General features: G+C 37.3%; 1 long non-coding RNA gene across 1 annotated transcript; it reads right to left on the bottom strand.

Moving 5' to 3' along the window:
• Window positions 1-7,140: 7,140 nt before the first annotated feature.
• LOC136836919 (uncharacterized) lies at window positions 7,141-16,524 on the bottom strand. Its single transcript, XR_010852501.1, has 4 exons — window positions 16,404-16,524; window positions 12,677-12,778; window positions 11,873-12,059; window positions 7,141-10,274 (listed from the first exon to the last, which is right to left on the bottom strand). It is a non-coding gene; the product is annotated as an uncharacterized lncRNA (long non-coding RNA).
• Between the last annotated feature and the right edge of the window lie 205 nt (window positions 16,525-16,729).

Here is a 16,729-nt window from a genome sequence, read left to right as displayed (position 1 = left end):
AGAAAATTTATTTCGTGATTCTTAGGGGGAAAGAAAGCCTGTTAGGGAGCCTGGCTTGGCTGTGAAGTCTGTCATTTTGTTTTTTCCTAAAAGTCTGTTATTTTGCTATTTTCTCCACCAAGAAGTATATAGTAGTCTTGGGAGAGTTTTTGATTAGAATACCTATTAGTTTGAGAGTGGCTCCAACGCTTCAAAAACCACTTGCTTAAAATGTCTTTATAGTCAGGAAGTTTTGCCCCAAAAGTAGGTCATTTCGAAAGTTTTTTTTTTCCTTCTTTTCCTGTAAAAGGCGTCAATATTTAGGGAGAGGTTTTGCCTAAAATGTGGATATCCTTGGAGGAGGCTGTTAGTTGTACTTAAGAATTTTATTAGGGAGATTTTTGCCCGCAAAATGTGTTAACCGGAAGTGATTTCTGAACATTGTGATAGTTCTTGAAAGTGTTTTGCCTGGAAAGTGTTACCAGTTCGGTTGATGGTTTTCACCTCGGAAGTGTTAGTTTAGGAGAGTTTTTTTTTTTTTTTTTTTGCTAAGAAAGTCTGTTGATTCAAATGAGGTTTTTCTTCTTACTGGAAATTATTAGATAGTGATTTTTTGGCTCGAGAATATGTTGGTTTGCAAGTTTTCTACTCGGCATATTTAACTTTTTTTTCCCTTGGTCAGGAATCTTTTAGGAAGTATTTTTTGTTGTTGATTCAAGGAACGTTGTTTCAGTGTGGGAGTCAGAGTTGATTTTGCCCAGCAAATGGAGACTCTTTTGCCTAACGAGTTAGTTTGTGTTTTTTTCTCTTGACTGATTGTTCGTCAGTTTTCTACCCATGAAAGTGTTTTTCTTTTTATCTTGAGTCAGATTTTTGCATAAAAAGTCAGTTCGATGGAGATCTTTGGGTACATATTGTGTCAGTTGGGAGATTTTTTTGTTTTGCCCAGAAAGAGTCGGGTTTTTAGGCCCAGAAGGTATGTCAGTTTCGGAGTTTTTTTCATAATTAAACTCATAAGAATAGAGGTTTGGTATTCTCTCGGAAATTTTGGATATAAAGATGATGAATGCGTCAAGAATCAGTCAAAAGGTCAAGATATAGTGTCCTGAAACCTGACAAAAAAATTAAATTTATTGAAACTTATAGTTTGGTATTAGCATTTTAAAGGCAGTTCTTGAAGTATAAGGTCAAAATTGAAAGAAGTAAACTCAAGTAGTTTTTCTCACCATTATTCATTCTTTGGTTATGACTGTTGCAACGGTAGCCCTGTCGTAATGGTACATATGAAAAGCCACTGCCCATTATTCTGTAGCCCTGTACTGATGATCAGTACAAAGTCGCAGTTTTTGGCACTTTATAGCTCTGTTCTAGTGTGTGAAATAGTCATTTTGATATGTATGCCATATCAAACAGCAATTTCAAATTTTAGGCAATTTTGAGTCCCGTGGCCCTGTTCTGATAAGTATAAACAAAAATTTATTCTTAATATCAATAATTTAGTGAACTATATGAAACTACTATCTCTTAATCTTCAGTCCTGTTCTGGTGATCAGTACAAAACTGCTTTTCAAAACCTTCGTAAAACCGGAAGCAGAAAGATGCGAGATGACATCCTCGCTTCAAAACACCCGAAGAAATTACCTGGCAATGGGATGGACTTTTGTAAGACGTATCACACAGAACCTAAAAACTGGCCTGGTGGTCCACGTGTACGGTGAAGGCTGACGTTAGTCCGACCTGCTGTCCTGCTGGGGGAGGAAGAACTCAGGGCAGGAGGACAGTAGCTTTGCACGTCTCCGACCATTTACCTGACTCAATCACTTACATTGAATGGTGTCCTTTGACCTATAAGACGAAGTGGTTTGTTTGGGAGGGGGGGGCGTGCCTCAAGGCGCGCTTGTTCCACCTGAAGGGGTTTGGGTCACTTGTCTGCTTTTGGGGAGACTGTGTGTGTTTTGGTGTCAATTAATTGCTTTTGTTGTAACGAGAGAGTGGAGGATGACTTGTAATTTGAAGCAGAATAAAATTAGTTAGATTTTCTTTGGTTTATTTGTGAAATTCCTGTAATTCTCATGTACGTAAAGACATCTGAGAATATAAATGATCTGAAAAAGTATCAAATTAAGAAATTTAGGTTTGAATAAATAAGTATTTTGGTGGATGTCAGATTAACAGGCTAAACCTCAAAAATGCAATTGGAATAACTTTAGACACAGCGAAATTGTAATTAAAAATGTAAACACATTAATGAAATCGAGAATGCAGCAAACGTGATTTTGAAAATAGATTGTAACTAATCATCAAAAAATGCTGTAAAAAATATATATAAAAAATCTGGAAGCTTTACATGAAAATTGATCTTGTCAGTATCAAAAGGTTCAGCTAAATGGAACTTTCTTGAAAAATAATCAAGGAATTTAAAGTCACTCCTATGGAGCTTTTATGCATTGGACAGGGTGTCACAGATCTGCTTTTCTGACATATTTCAGCATTTTGCCGTAAGATTAGAAGGGGTCAAAATGTCAATATTTGCGGTAAAATTGAAGTCGCGATGTTTGTAACGCCCATATGAACACCACAAAGCTCCAATTTTGCCGCCAATGTTGGCAAATTGATATCAAATCAGACGTCAGAGTGCTGGAAGATATCAGGCCAACAGCTGTGTGAGGCCCTTAAAATGTACCAAGTTATTTTAGTAAACTTCATATTGAAAAGAATGAAGTCAATTTTCTATAGAAGTATCTTTGAAAAAGAGGATGAAATAACCAAATCAATGAATGATAATAATAAGTAAATCGTCCTCTACAGCTTTCAAAGTCAAGATTCTGTCAGGTACAGAGCCAATGTCAGATGGCTCTTATCGAGATATATTCATCTTAAGTGTCTTTTGCTTATTTTTCCTCGGTTTTCTATGAAGGCTGACCCGGAGACTCGTTTTCTAGTTAAGAAGACGTTAAGAGAAACTTTCGTTCGCGAAATCTCAATGAAAACGGAAGGCGGAATGTCGGAATGTATGTTTACAACCCGTAGATTTCTCATCATGTTATTCATAGAGGAACTGGACTTGGGATTTTTTGGGCCATTATAGCCCGTACGAAATTCTGGCGACAAAAGTCTAAGGGATTTTCGCGCCACGTTTTATCAGACACTACAAGTCGAGCAAGTATTGCCTGAGTACGAGATCACAGCCATGAGTAGAACATAAACTAAGGCTTGTCTTGGTCACTTGACCTCATCCATCTTGGGCTTTCTGGATTCCAACGTTCTCTTTGACATTTGAAAGGGTTTCTATAACATTCCTCATTGGTGGCATGGAAAAATGAATCTGGGAAAGCGCAAGGGAAGTCTATCAAGAGGCTTTCCCCATCTCGGCCAATCAGCTGCCGCCAGCCCAGAAAACTCAAGCCCTTTGGGTCGGCTTCAGAGTTGGTAACCGATCGGCTGTATACCTCCTGCTGGGGGCATTCCCTCCTTCGGGGCATTGTAATGCTGGCTCCAGGGGGGCAAAAAAAATAGTTATTTTGAATATCACGAGTAACCTACCATTATAAAATAATTTTATGGATTCAAATAAAAGAGCGTACGGTTAATTCTTGGATTTTATTCTCCGTTTACAGTTTTATACAATAATGCTTACATCATTGGTGACGTCACAACCTGGAAGACTATCATACGACACAACTCATTTTCATGACTCTATAGGGGCCAGTTCTTGAATGACGTCATTCTTATCAATGACGTCACAACCTGGAAAACTTGTGAATACAATGACGTCACAACTCGAAGTATTTTTCATACCCTTCTATAGGGGTCAGTTCTTGGATGACGTCATTCTCGCCTATGACGTCACAACCTGGAAAACCATTGATACAATGACGTCACACGTAATTTTTTTCATGACTTTTACCTCTCTGAAAACATACTCTAAATGGAACGTTCCCTAGAAGTATTACTAAGTTCTATTTTTCTCTCTCTATATAGACTAAATGGACCATTTCCTATAGAAATTACTGTTTTATATGGCGTTTCTAAAATATTTCTCTCTCTATATATAACAACCTATATGGACCGTTTCCTATAGATAAGTTTTATATGGTATTTCTATACTATTTTTCTCTATATAACATACTAGATGGAAAATTTCTTATAGATATTTTTATATGGTTTTCTGAACTTTTTTCTATATAAAACTTTAAAAGGGCCATTTCCTATATATTACTAAGTTTTATAAGGTATTTGTAAAATATTTTTTCTATACACTCTAAATGGACAGTTTCCTATAGATACTGTTTCATATAATTCTAAATTTTTCTCTTTATATAAATAGAGACTAAATAGATCGTTTCCTACAGATATGCCTAAGTTTTATATGGTTTTTCTAAACTTTTTTTACTCTATATATATACTCAAGTTTCGAGTGAAATCTTTAAAAGGCCAATTTTAAACTGGAATGGAATGGAATTTAAATAAGACAGAATATCGAGTTTAGGCCAGAGGCCACGAGCTGGGACCTAAGGTGTCACTCAGCGCTGAAAAGGAATTGAGAGTAGAAAGGTGTCAAAAAAGGAAAACCTCGCAGTTGCACCATGAAAACCCTGTTAGGAGAGGGTGGAAGGCAAGATGGGAGAGAGAGAATATGAACGGAGGTACACTAAAAGGAATGGACGGGACTCTGCCAAGAACCTTTAGTAATGCCCACAGTGCGCCGCGTGAAATGCACTGACGCCACTAATCCCCCAAAGGATCATTTTTGGCCTGTATTCGTAATTCTCGGTAGACTCTTTCATTTAAAGACTGAAGCCGAGTCTATCTACGAGTTCAGTCTGATAGTGATTTCAACCCTTTGGTTTTGGCCTAAATAACAACACTTGTAACTTTCCTAAAAGCTCTCTCTCTCTCTCTCACTATCTGAGCGCTTTTATTTCAGCCAGACCTTTAAGTATTGTTCCATTCAAATCTAATAAACCTTTCGATAGGATCATTTTAACACTTACTCACCTTTTCCATAAGTCATCTGCGACTTTTGTATGGCTCAACATACGTCTTTGAACTGGTATTATTTGAGAGAGAGAGAGAGAGAGAGAGAGAGAGAGAGAGAGAGAGAGAGAGAGAGAGAGAGAGAGAGAGAGAGAGAGAGAGAGAGGTTTCACAACACTACAATGAAATATGAGAAATGAGAAATATTAGAGAGAGAGAGAGAGTGAGTTTCACAACACTACAATGAAATATGAGAAATATTAGAGAGAGAGAGAGAGAGAGAGAGAGAGAGAGAGAGTGAGTTTCACAACACTACAATGAAATATGAGAAATGAGAAATATTAGAGAGAGACAGAGAGATCTTTACCACAGTAAAATGGAATATTGCTGGGAATATTGCTGGAAATAGAGAGAGAGAGAGAGAGAGAGAGAAGAGAGAGAGAGAGAGAGAGAGAGATTTTACCACACTACAATATTACGAGAAATACTCGAGAAAGAGTGTGTGTTTATCACAGTAAAATGAAATATTACGGGAAATATCAGAGAGAGAGAGAGAGAGAGAGAGAGAGAGAGAGAGAGAGAGAGAGAGAGAGAGAGAGAGAGAGAGAGAAACATATTACAATAAGTAAAACACAAGGCATTTTATTTAAAAAAAAAAAAAGGTAAATATAAAAAAATCATAATTTTTTTTACAAACCCAAAAACAATTTTCAGTCACGAAAGTTCAAGTGTCATTAAAAATGAAATGGATTCTGAGTCACTCTACACATTCTCTTAACATATACATAAACTTTATATCTTATTTTAATAAAGGCAGCGCCAGATAGGAAAGACTTTCCCTATCACAGTCACTTGTTTGAGTGTGGCTTTAACACTCATTTCTTTGAGATGCCAGAGAATAGGAGAGAGGGGGAAATTTCTATCATGACTATTACGATGCAGTTTTAAAAGAACTGAATCACAATTTACCTATCACAGGTCTCAAGGATCTGCTCTCAAGTGAGAGGTGAAAATTGTAGCAAACAGACTGAATGAACTACCAAAGAGAAAAATACAACGAGGGATGCACAAATAACTCGGATTAAAGAAAGAAACAGGTTCAGTGGAAGGCTAAAAACACTGAGGTCTATCTTACCAAGTACTTTACCAAAGGCCAAACGATTTTGAAAATTTGATCCATTTAGAAATAAAATTATTTTATCTATACGAACACAATACCTCAGCTTAGCCTGATTCATGCACAGTGCAAAGTCCCAGACACCACAATCCACTGTAGACAAGAAACAGACAGTTTGATCCAGTAGGCTGGTCAATACAAGGAAAAGGAATTTTTGGTTTAACCAGACCAATGAGTTAATTTTCTCAATTCTCAAAGACTAGCCCAAAGGAACTGTTCTTGATGAAATAAATTAAAGATTGTTTAATATATTGCAACTCCTTGAATCCTATGCAGAAGAATGCTGAGCTGCTGTGATGCCAACCAGGTGAAAGAAGCCTCAACAGACCAATGGAGCTTCTGGGACAGCAAGGCCTAAAAAACCCAAGACTCCAGGGGCTAAAGATTAGGAGCTGGACTGCCTCAACCCTACCAAAACAAGTGAATAACTTCTGAAAGGTGCGATGGACAGAAACCTCTGAAATGTCTTGCAGACAGGCAAGTTGCATGGGACATGAAGATGGAAAAGAATGCTGACAAACTTGTTCTGTTGTAGATACTGTTGTGTCAATGAAATGTCTCTATGGGTGCGCAGCTCAAGAGAATAGCCAACCAGAAACCAAATACCTTAGTTTTACAAACTGAAATGTCTCTAGGACTGGGTGAAGGATTAGACTTATTTAACGCAGAACCAATCAAGAGGACCTATAGCCAACGAAAAGCCACCAACTCTTCATTAGCTGGCCGGAACTGAACCCCAGTGAGGCATAACTGGGAGCTACACCCCAGTGAGGCATAACTGGGTACATACATAAAGTCTCCTTTCTGGGTGAATGGAATGGAATATAAAATTTAGGCCACAGACTAAGCGCTGGGACCTATGAGGATATTCAGCACTAAAAGGGAAATTGAGAGTAAAAAGATGTTAAAGGTGTAAAGGAGGAAAACCTCGCAGTTGCACAATGAAACATGTGACAGGAGAGGATGAAAAGTAAAATGGAAGAAAGCGAATATGAACGGGGGCACAGTAAAAGGAATGAAAGGTGTTACAACTAGGGGCTGAAGAGATGAGGCAAAGAACTTAAAGTAATGCCTACAGTGCACCATGTGAGATGCACTAATGGCACTACCCCCTACAGGGACTTCTTCCAGGATAAAAACTTCATAGGTGGATGGAGACTGGACCTACTTTAGATAACTGGAAAATCCATACAAGCTTGAGATGAATCCAAGAAGAAATCGGAAATTAGCCACAAGGATACCTGATAACTGTAGCATCTTGAGTCATGAAGCCTACTACCCATCTAATAATGTGTGTTCCAGGCAAAACAGCAAAACAACTGCCAATCAACTGAGACAAGGCAAACACTGACGTAGTAAGGTACCTCATGATGAGGATTTGTGACCCTGCTGGACCTTGCAAACAAAAGTCAGCTACTGCAGGGGCCTAGTGTTTTCTTTCTTCCTCCTACAGTAGATTTAGATTAGTCTAGTGTCTATAACAGTAGATTTAGATTAGTCTAGTGTCTATGGAGTCAAACAACATACAAATAGTGTAAGTCAAAGTAATGGACTATGAATAAACAAAGCAAATACTAAACAAAGACATCATTTTAACAGAGAAAAGTTTATAAATTTTCTGCTTCTCATAGAAATAATCTAACATTCTCACAAAAAATAGTCAAGGTCAATGTTTTGAAACACTGAATGCAATTAAGCAATGAAAAATAAACTATACCGTTAATTCTTCTTTCAACAACAAAAGAAAAGGTGGAACTGGTGCCCAAAAACAATGCAACATATTGTTACAAATGAAAATACTAAAATGAAAAATATGCTCTTCAAAATACAATTACTCACAAAAACATTGAGAAAGTGAATTATTCTATCACAAAGGTATAAGATAAAGCACCTTGGCAATTCTGATGTAGTACAGTATTTTAATAAGACCACAGTCACATTGCTGGATCCTCCTCAAAGGCTTGCCTGAGGATACATTCTTAAATCTTGACAACATGTATTGCTCTGAGGCAGATTAGGCAGACCACCAAGACAAAGCATTCAACTCTCAAAATTTAAATGTTATTTCATATACTGAAGTTCTTTAAATGTGTATGAATAGATATTTAAAAATGTTGAGGATTCTGACAAAATTATGAATTTAAGTTTTATAAATTATAACTGGCTTCAGTTTCTACAACAGGGAACTGAAGCCCTACAGATGAGGCCCATTTGTCTACCTTAAAAATGACAAAGCTATGCAATCTCTGAGAATGATAAAAGACGGTACAATGTATAATAAATGTCTAAAAGAACATTTAAAATTGCACAAGGCTGAGTTGAAAAGTAAAAAGCAGAAAGTAATGCACTTCAGGTTGAAGGGACATTGAAGAGAACCTTTAGTACTATTGACACCAAGCAATGCTAAGTTGGAATGTAATTGGTGGCCTCAGAAGGTATGTCAAAGATAAAAAACAACAACAAATACTGCTGCCAACCAAGAAAGAACAAGGCACCATAGGAACTCATGACCTGAGCAACCTCATGCATTCTTTGATAAAGGCTTGGGTTCAGAGTGACACAGACATGAGAATAGACTTCAAATCCTGGAGAAGAAGAAGAGGTATGAAAGGATAGCAAAGCCTGTGGGAAGAGAAGGGATATGGTGGGTATGGAATCACAGAAAGGACATGTTTGGAATCACAAAACAGTAAAAAAAAGACATAAATGAGATGTGAAAGGGGAAAGAGAGAATAAAAAGGCAAGGCAGCACAGTGAAGGCAGTGCTTTGAGATTCTTCTACATGAAGAGAAAGAACCCGAAGTGGAGGATGATGATATGAGAGGAATCAACACAGAGCCCAACATCTGAAATGGAGAATCCTTCACATGTAAATAAATCAACAAGAGAATTGATCTTTAAGGAACGGAACAAAGTGCATGAAATAAATGCCTATTCAAAATTGGCAAACATCTCAGAACAAGTCTGAAGGGTCATCAACCAGCAGGATCAAATAGACACAATGGAAATAGCATATAAATAGTAACAGATGTATATCTTCAAATACATACGTGGTATGTAAATGTAAACAAGTACGACACGAAAGTAACAGTGCAAGGTACTTTAAGGCAGAATTAAAGAGGAGGATATGGGTCCAGAAGAATGATCGAGACTCAAAAGAACTATATAAAGTTAAGGCCACTCATTACAGCAAACAAAATACTGACGAGGGGAAGACTGCTCAAACACGTTTATTAAAGCATGGGTGGTGAAAGAAAGGTTTAAAAAATCTGTTTAAAATTAACAGCTACATTAACAAGAATTTCGCAAGAAAAGGAAGTCAGAGTATCTCGAGAAAGCATGGACATGCAATCAGAAGGGGCGCTACAAAGGTAAAGGGCCCAAGGACGACTTAGTGTTGGTAGCTAGCCTTATCATGATATGAGAACATGGGTGAATATTGTGGTTGAAACCTTTAATCCCAGACACAGAGGACGTTACACAAAAATGAAGAAAGGAGTCCCTAGGAGATTCTGCATGTAGATGACTTGGTGTTAACAACAAAATCAGAAAGAGATCTTGCAATGTTGTTTGGGAAGATGAAAGACTGGCATGATGAGCTGAGGACTGAAAACCAAAACAAGCAAAACTAAGTTTAGGATTATGGGAAAGGAAGGTAAGAGTAAGGTATGGTCTGAAACCACAAAAAAATTCAGGGTGAAAGTATACTAGGTATAACATGATGGTGGAAACTTCTGAGATCTAACCTCGCGTGCAGAAAATTACATACGAAGACAAAGTATGGAAATGACTTTGAATTAATCATTTATAGGCTACACAGACATATCATCTTAGAATTGACCAGGAGTAAATCCAAGCTGAAGGTACTGTATACGCTGGGCCCACTCGCAACACAAGGTGGTACTCTGGACTGCCTTTGGTGTTCCTTTGGCCTCAGATGCATTGGTCTCCGTGTCGTACGCCTCATCAGTTTACTCATCTCTTCTCACTGTAGTTATTTTCATTTACAATTCTTATTCCAGAACCCCTCAAGGATGTTCATTGAAAGTCCAAAGAATCTAGTAGTGTGACTCAATGGTCTCTTTCATGTACTCATTTATGACTTGGAGGTTGCTGCTGGGTGATAACTGTGAACAGTAACCTGTAATGAAAAATGATAACTATAAAGTCACGGTTGTAGTGTGGACACTTATTCATGCAACAAAATAAAGCAATGACCTAACATACCCTTGCTTTAATAAATTTTGTTCTGACCAGAACCTTAAATCTTTAACGTACTATAATTATTATTTGACCAAAAATCTTGCTACATATAAGATAGTATAAAGACATCTCTAAACACCAAAATAGAACAGGTTTGAAATATGTCCATTCATAGAATACACAAACCTCTTGTTATTGTTCTGTTTAATACCTAAAATGGAGCAGTCAGCTGTTTGCTTCAATGTAAAAAAAAATTGCATTTTCTCTTATGAGTAATTACACAGTCCCTAATGGGAGGGGAGCCTTGATCTGTATTCTCATCCTCATTTTGGCATAAAATACTTGTAGGGTTTGTGGACTCAGTGTTCCAAAGTAATGTACTGTTGCATTTTCTTCCTAAGAAAAAATAGCCATGAATGACATTACATTTCTAATATTTACAAAAACATGCACATACATTTAACCACATTACTTCATCTCGATTCGATACAAGACCTTGTTTTATCTTCAATTTCAGATGAACTGTACCACAAAGAAGAATTTCCTTCCTGTTAGCATTGATGAAGAAACAAAGAGCATCTACAGAAAAGACAAATGAAAGGCAATGCTCAAAGGTGCACTGTCACCAAAGTGTTGGGTAATGTCAACTTCTTTAAAAAGTGCGAAAGAGTAACCTCAATGCTGCACTGTATCATTTGATTTTCTTGTCTACATCAGTTAGTTACCCTAGTCCCAAACATCACAGTAGTCTGAGGTACTGTAAGTGTACTACATAGTTTGCATGGTCAGTGACCATTTCATATATGACTGGTATTTCCTACAGTGTCAACAAAAGGTATTGTATGCATTACACAATTCTAAGCATCAAGAGTTGATTGAGACACTTTAATGCACAATAAAAAGAATATGTATCACTGAAATTTACCCACAGAAATTAGGTTATATGAACACAAGGCAAAATTCAGTTCCATGAATTGAAAAACAATCATATTCTTTATATACTACAGCAAGTTAAAGGGTGAAAAACCAATATCTTGAAAGGCTAGTCAAAACCTGCTATGCAAAAATTAGCAGTGGGTAATGCCTCCCTGCTTCTGGGTCACCTATTTCAAATTTCAAGCATTTACTCCTGAACTCTGTCTACACACCAAACATATACTGATCAACCAGGATGAGATGAGGGTGCCCCCTCACGCCTGAATTCTAATTTTCCTCTCTAACACACTTTACAAGTATAGCAACTAAGCACACACACTGACAAGAACTTCCATTTATTGTTGTGGAAGGCTAGAGTACACATGTTACAGCAAACTCCAAGGTTCTCACGATGCACCAAATCAATGACGGTAGGGGATGCTGACCACACGTAGCTACCCACGACACAATATACAACACATTACAGAAGTTAATAATAGGATAGGGCAAGTCTAGACTTAAATGCAATTACTCTCTTCCATTGGTCACTTTTGGAATTCTGAATGAGGCAGAAGAAATAGCCAGCATCAACTAAGACACTTCACATACAACTACACTTACCCGTCCATATTTGCAAGGGTTAGGAGTGCTTGCCTTCTTCAATTTGAAGTTCACCAATAATTCAAGATCCTCAAAAGACTAGGGCATTCAACCAGCCAATACAGGCTAGTTTAGACTAATGAAAACAGTTCCTACCAGGGGAGACGTGCTTGAATCAACCCCGAAGAGTGACAACTTGAGGGCAGGCCTGAAATAAAAAAGGTAGAAACTTACGGTCACCTTCAACTGAAATGCACACCAGAGTAACATTGAAAATAAACCACAGAGAATAAAGATTTTAGCTCAGTAATCTACAACCAAATCCTACGCAAGCAACTACAGGCAGTCCCTGGGTTACGACGGGTCAGGCTTACGACGTTCTGAGGTTACTAAGCTTTTCAAATACATTCAACAGAAATTATTTCCCGGTTTACGACGCATGTTCCAGGATTACGACGCCGATCCGACGAAGAAATATGGCTATAAAAGACAGAATAATAAAAATTTGGAGTTTTTTTGGTGAAAAACTCAATAAAAATGCAGTTCACATCGTTTTCAATACACCCAAAGCATTAAAAGTAAGGTTTTCTTAGGATTTTTTGACGATTTTCGACGATTTTTCGACTTACGACGATTTTCGGTGCAGGAACGGAACCCCCGTCGTTAACCGGGGACTGCCTTATAAAAATCTATAAAATATAAGAAAAACTTGATAATTTGGCCTCACTCAAACACCAAGGCTTTCCAAACCCCTGATTATTCGAAAACCAAAAGTACACTTTGAAGCAATGTGTTAACTTTGAGCACAATGCCACCTGTACTCACTTTGCAACAGCTGTACATTCTGTCAATAAAACTGATCCACGTGCATAAACAGTTGGACTCCATGCCCCTGCATTCAATGAGCTGTCACAGGATAAACCACATCTGAAATTAAAAATTAGAAACCTTCAGGCACCTTCAAGTAAAGTGCAAACTACAGTAACCTTCAAAATCAACTGCAAAGAATAATGTTTTTAGTTCAGTGTATAATCTACAGCCGAATCCTAAGTAATTAACTCTGTATATCATCAAAATAGTTCACCAAGACCACAGAGTCACAAATTGAGACTCATAAGACTCCTTCAAAGAATGCGTTTTGAATGCGAACTGGATACAGGAACAGGGTAAAGCCAAAGAAGTTGGACAGCTTATAGGTGGGAGACCCAAAAGGGAATGAACAACAGGTAAAGATTAAAAGCAACATAGCTGGGACCTATGAAGGAGCAATCCAAAGTCTTCACCACCATTTACAGCATGCCATGCAAGGCACACTATAAGTAGCTACCTACCAGATTCCAAAAACCATTTCTAACCATCCCTTACCCCCTTTACTTCATAATGACAAAAATATCTTAATGCAAAGTCATCTTGTTCATTAGAATGTTGTGCTGCATATCAAAATTCTACACAGCTCAGTACCATCCTTTGTGTCTTCCTGCATAAACCAGGAAAATCATTTGTTAGATTTTGATTAATTTCCTACATAAATTCATAGTATATCGACCTTGAAGCATATGTACATCTTACATTCCTTGACAATAGAGTACAAGCCCTGCGACAGCATGCACATTATCCAATCATATGCGGGCACTGTCAAATCTATTTCTAAATTACTGAGATACAAACAAAACATTTTAGATTATGAAATGTATAGACAAGACTCCACAGAGGTGAAATTAGATATAATGCACCTAAAACGTATCACTGATCCTTGGGCTGCATTGGGGAAAGAAAGTCCTGATGGATGTTGCAAGGTCACCATACAGGCAGAGTACCGTATGACTAGGTCATCCACCTTTTGGGTTCACCGGTAAGGTATTTCATGCTTCCCCCCATTTCCTGAACCAGGACAATTATAATACAAAGAAGTTTTGATCCAAATACTCCCTAACTTCCTTTGTCCATTACAAAACAAAGCCATCAACTTCACTTCAAAGACAGAACCTTTACAAAATGAGGTTTGCCTTCACCTACTGCAGGAGCCATTTCTAAGTTTACAAGTTATTCTCTTTTAGCAATAAATGTGTTGCAAAAGAGACTCAGTTCTCATCTTGCAATGGCGTTGGTAGCATATACTCATGAACATAATATAAAAGCAAAGAATCTGTTGGTTACGTCAAATATCACCTCAACCACTAGATTATTATTAACTTTAATTAAATACAACGTAGAGACCTTGACAATACAGTTTCTGTGGTATGTCAATCAACTGCGTAAGTGCAGTCCATGATTTAATAACCTAACCTAACCTAACCTAACTTGCTGTTGAGAGCACTTAAAAATTCACGGACAAACTAGTTATGTAATCATGTTATTTTCCTTTGCTAATTAGCCAAATTAAAGAATACCAATATTTCTACAAGCTTTACAAAGCAAAATCATGGTAAAGGAAAAATCCTCAGCAATTTACGAGAGTATAATTTTGCTGGTAAGGAATAAAGACAGCAAAATTTTTTGCAAAATCTGAGCATGGTTTTGGAAGGAGTCCATTCATGGGCTAAATAACTTTCTATAAACTCCCAGTATTTGCAAATAAAGTTAACAGTGTTTAAATCAGTTGCACTTTAAGGTAATTCTAAGCCATAGTTCCACGGTGAGCTAGACTATGGCAATTGACGTTTTCCTATGTTATTTTACTAGCTTTACAAGAATTTAAAGTAATCTTTTGTCGGCCGGCTGTAACTAAACTGTAATTGACCTTTGAAGACTACACGATGGGGTAGCTCTAAGCTGGCATTCCACAGATTACAGCTTCTTCCACAGAGCCCCACCCCCCCACCATAGCTAATATGGCAAAATTGTAACCAGTAAACACCCCTAGGGTATGTTAGGTTGGTATTTTTAGGAGTGTTTACTGGTTACAATTTTGCCGTATTAGCTAAGAAGGGGGGTGGGGGGTTTGCCGTGGAATGCTGGATTAGAGCTACCCTGTTATGTAGTCTTCAAAGATCAATTACAGTTTAGTTACAGCCGGCTGACAAAAGACTACTTTAAATTCTTGTAAAGCTAGTAAAATAACATAGGAAAACGTCAATTGCCATAGTCTAGCTCACTGCGGAACTACAGCTTAGAATTACCTTAAAGTGCAACTGAACTAAACAATGTTAACTTTATTTGCAAATACTGGGAGTTTATATTAAGTTATTTAGCCCGTGAATGGACTCCTTCCAAAACCACGCTCAGATTTTGCAAAAAATTTTGCTGTCTTTATTCCTTACCAGCACAATTATACTGGCTGCAAGATGAAGTCCAAGTGTTTAATACTAATGCCTGGCTGCACACTGAACACAAAGCCATGAGGGTTGTGTGATAGAGTTATATCAATAAAAACTCTTTACAAGGCCATATTAATGGGTCACTATCACAGCAGAGTTTTATATATATATATATATTCCCATAATTCAACCTCGTAAATTGCTGAAGATTTTTCCTTCACCATGCTTTTTGCTTGGAAATGCTTGTAGAAATATTGGTATTCTTTAATTTGGCTAATTAGCTAGGGAAAAAAACATGATTGCATAACTAGTTTGTCTGTGAATTTTTAAGTGCTCTCAGCGGCGGGTGAGGTTAGGTTAGATTATTAAATCACGGACTGCACTTTAATATTCTGAAGCAACTCAAGAGTTGTAGCTTGCATATTCCCCACTGCATGATCAACTTTTCCTTCATCCTTAATCACTCTTACCTCCTTAGGCTAAGCCATTACTTCAACCGGGCTATTCACTCTTACACTCATGAAACTTTTATGTTGAGGGGTGGGTGGGTGAGGTGGCATCTCCCTTCTGTAGGATAAGTTAGCCGGAGTGTGATATGTTGCCTAAGATGCCAGTAGGGAAGTTGCTGTAATAACCTTAATTAATAAATGTCAAGAGACGTTCAACTCACAAAATAAAATATGGGAAAATAATACTTTCAAGTCGAAAATGTTATAATGGTTGAACATTTAACCCACTTTTTCAACTACATCAACTAGCCTATCACTATGAACAGTTCCTCAGCAGTAATACACTCTTGACTAACACCTTTTACTATGATCATTCACTGTTTTAAGTTTTGTGAAAATTTTTACTAAATTCACTGGCAGATTAATAAAACGCCAGTACAATAATAATAATAATAATAATAATAATAATAATAATAATAATAATAATAATAATAATAATAATAATAATGACTTGACAACTTACCGTAGCAAACTTCATAGGCTACTGGCAGGGAGGAAGTTAGGCTAGCCTAAGTTAATGCCTTAAGTGAATTAAACTACAGATAATGAGACACTCCTATTTCTAAATAACCCGGAGAGACTATAAGTAGAAGCTTACATTTCCGACAATGATTAATTTCCACGAATTCCCAAATCTCCTGGGCCATAACCAAGTCAACCGGTCCTACCTTGGCAGACAAACAATAGGCTAGTTCCCTTTAAATGGTTATTTTCGCTTTATCATTCTTGTTTCTGGACAACCCCTACCATAAACGACTGTAATAAACTGCCGTGATTATGACTCACCGATACTAAAATGCCAAAACAACGATCTGAACACGTAATTAACGAATAACATTAATGGAAGTGACTGATTCTACGTTGAAGTCGCCACAAGGGTTCGGGAATTCCGAGGCTGAGTCCCAAATGCCGTTGTGAACAGTGTTACCAATATTTTTTTCTAGTTATGCTAGTCGGTCAAAGTCGGATGAAAAATGTATGCTACATAGCAAAAATTTATGCCAAATATGGCGTGACTTTATGCTAGAATTATGCTGACATGCTGCCATCATTTCATACATTTCTCTAGTACATTTGAGTTAAAACAACGGCGTAATGGAAATGTCAAACAT

Source organism: Macrobrachium rosenbergii, chromosome 57, assembly GCF_040412425.1.
Source record: "Macrobrachium rosenbergii isolate ZJJX-2024 chromosome 57, ASM4041242v1, whole genome shotgun sequence".
In the NCBI taxonomy this organism is placed as follows: domain Eukaryota; kingdom Metazoa; phylum Arthropoda; class Malacostraca; order Decapoda; family Palaemonidae; genus Macrobrachium; species Macrobrachium rosenbergii.
Note: the sequence above shows the minus strand (reverse complement) of the source record. Positions and strands in the feature narration are given on the sequence as shown.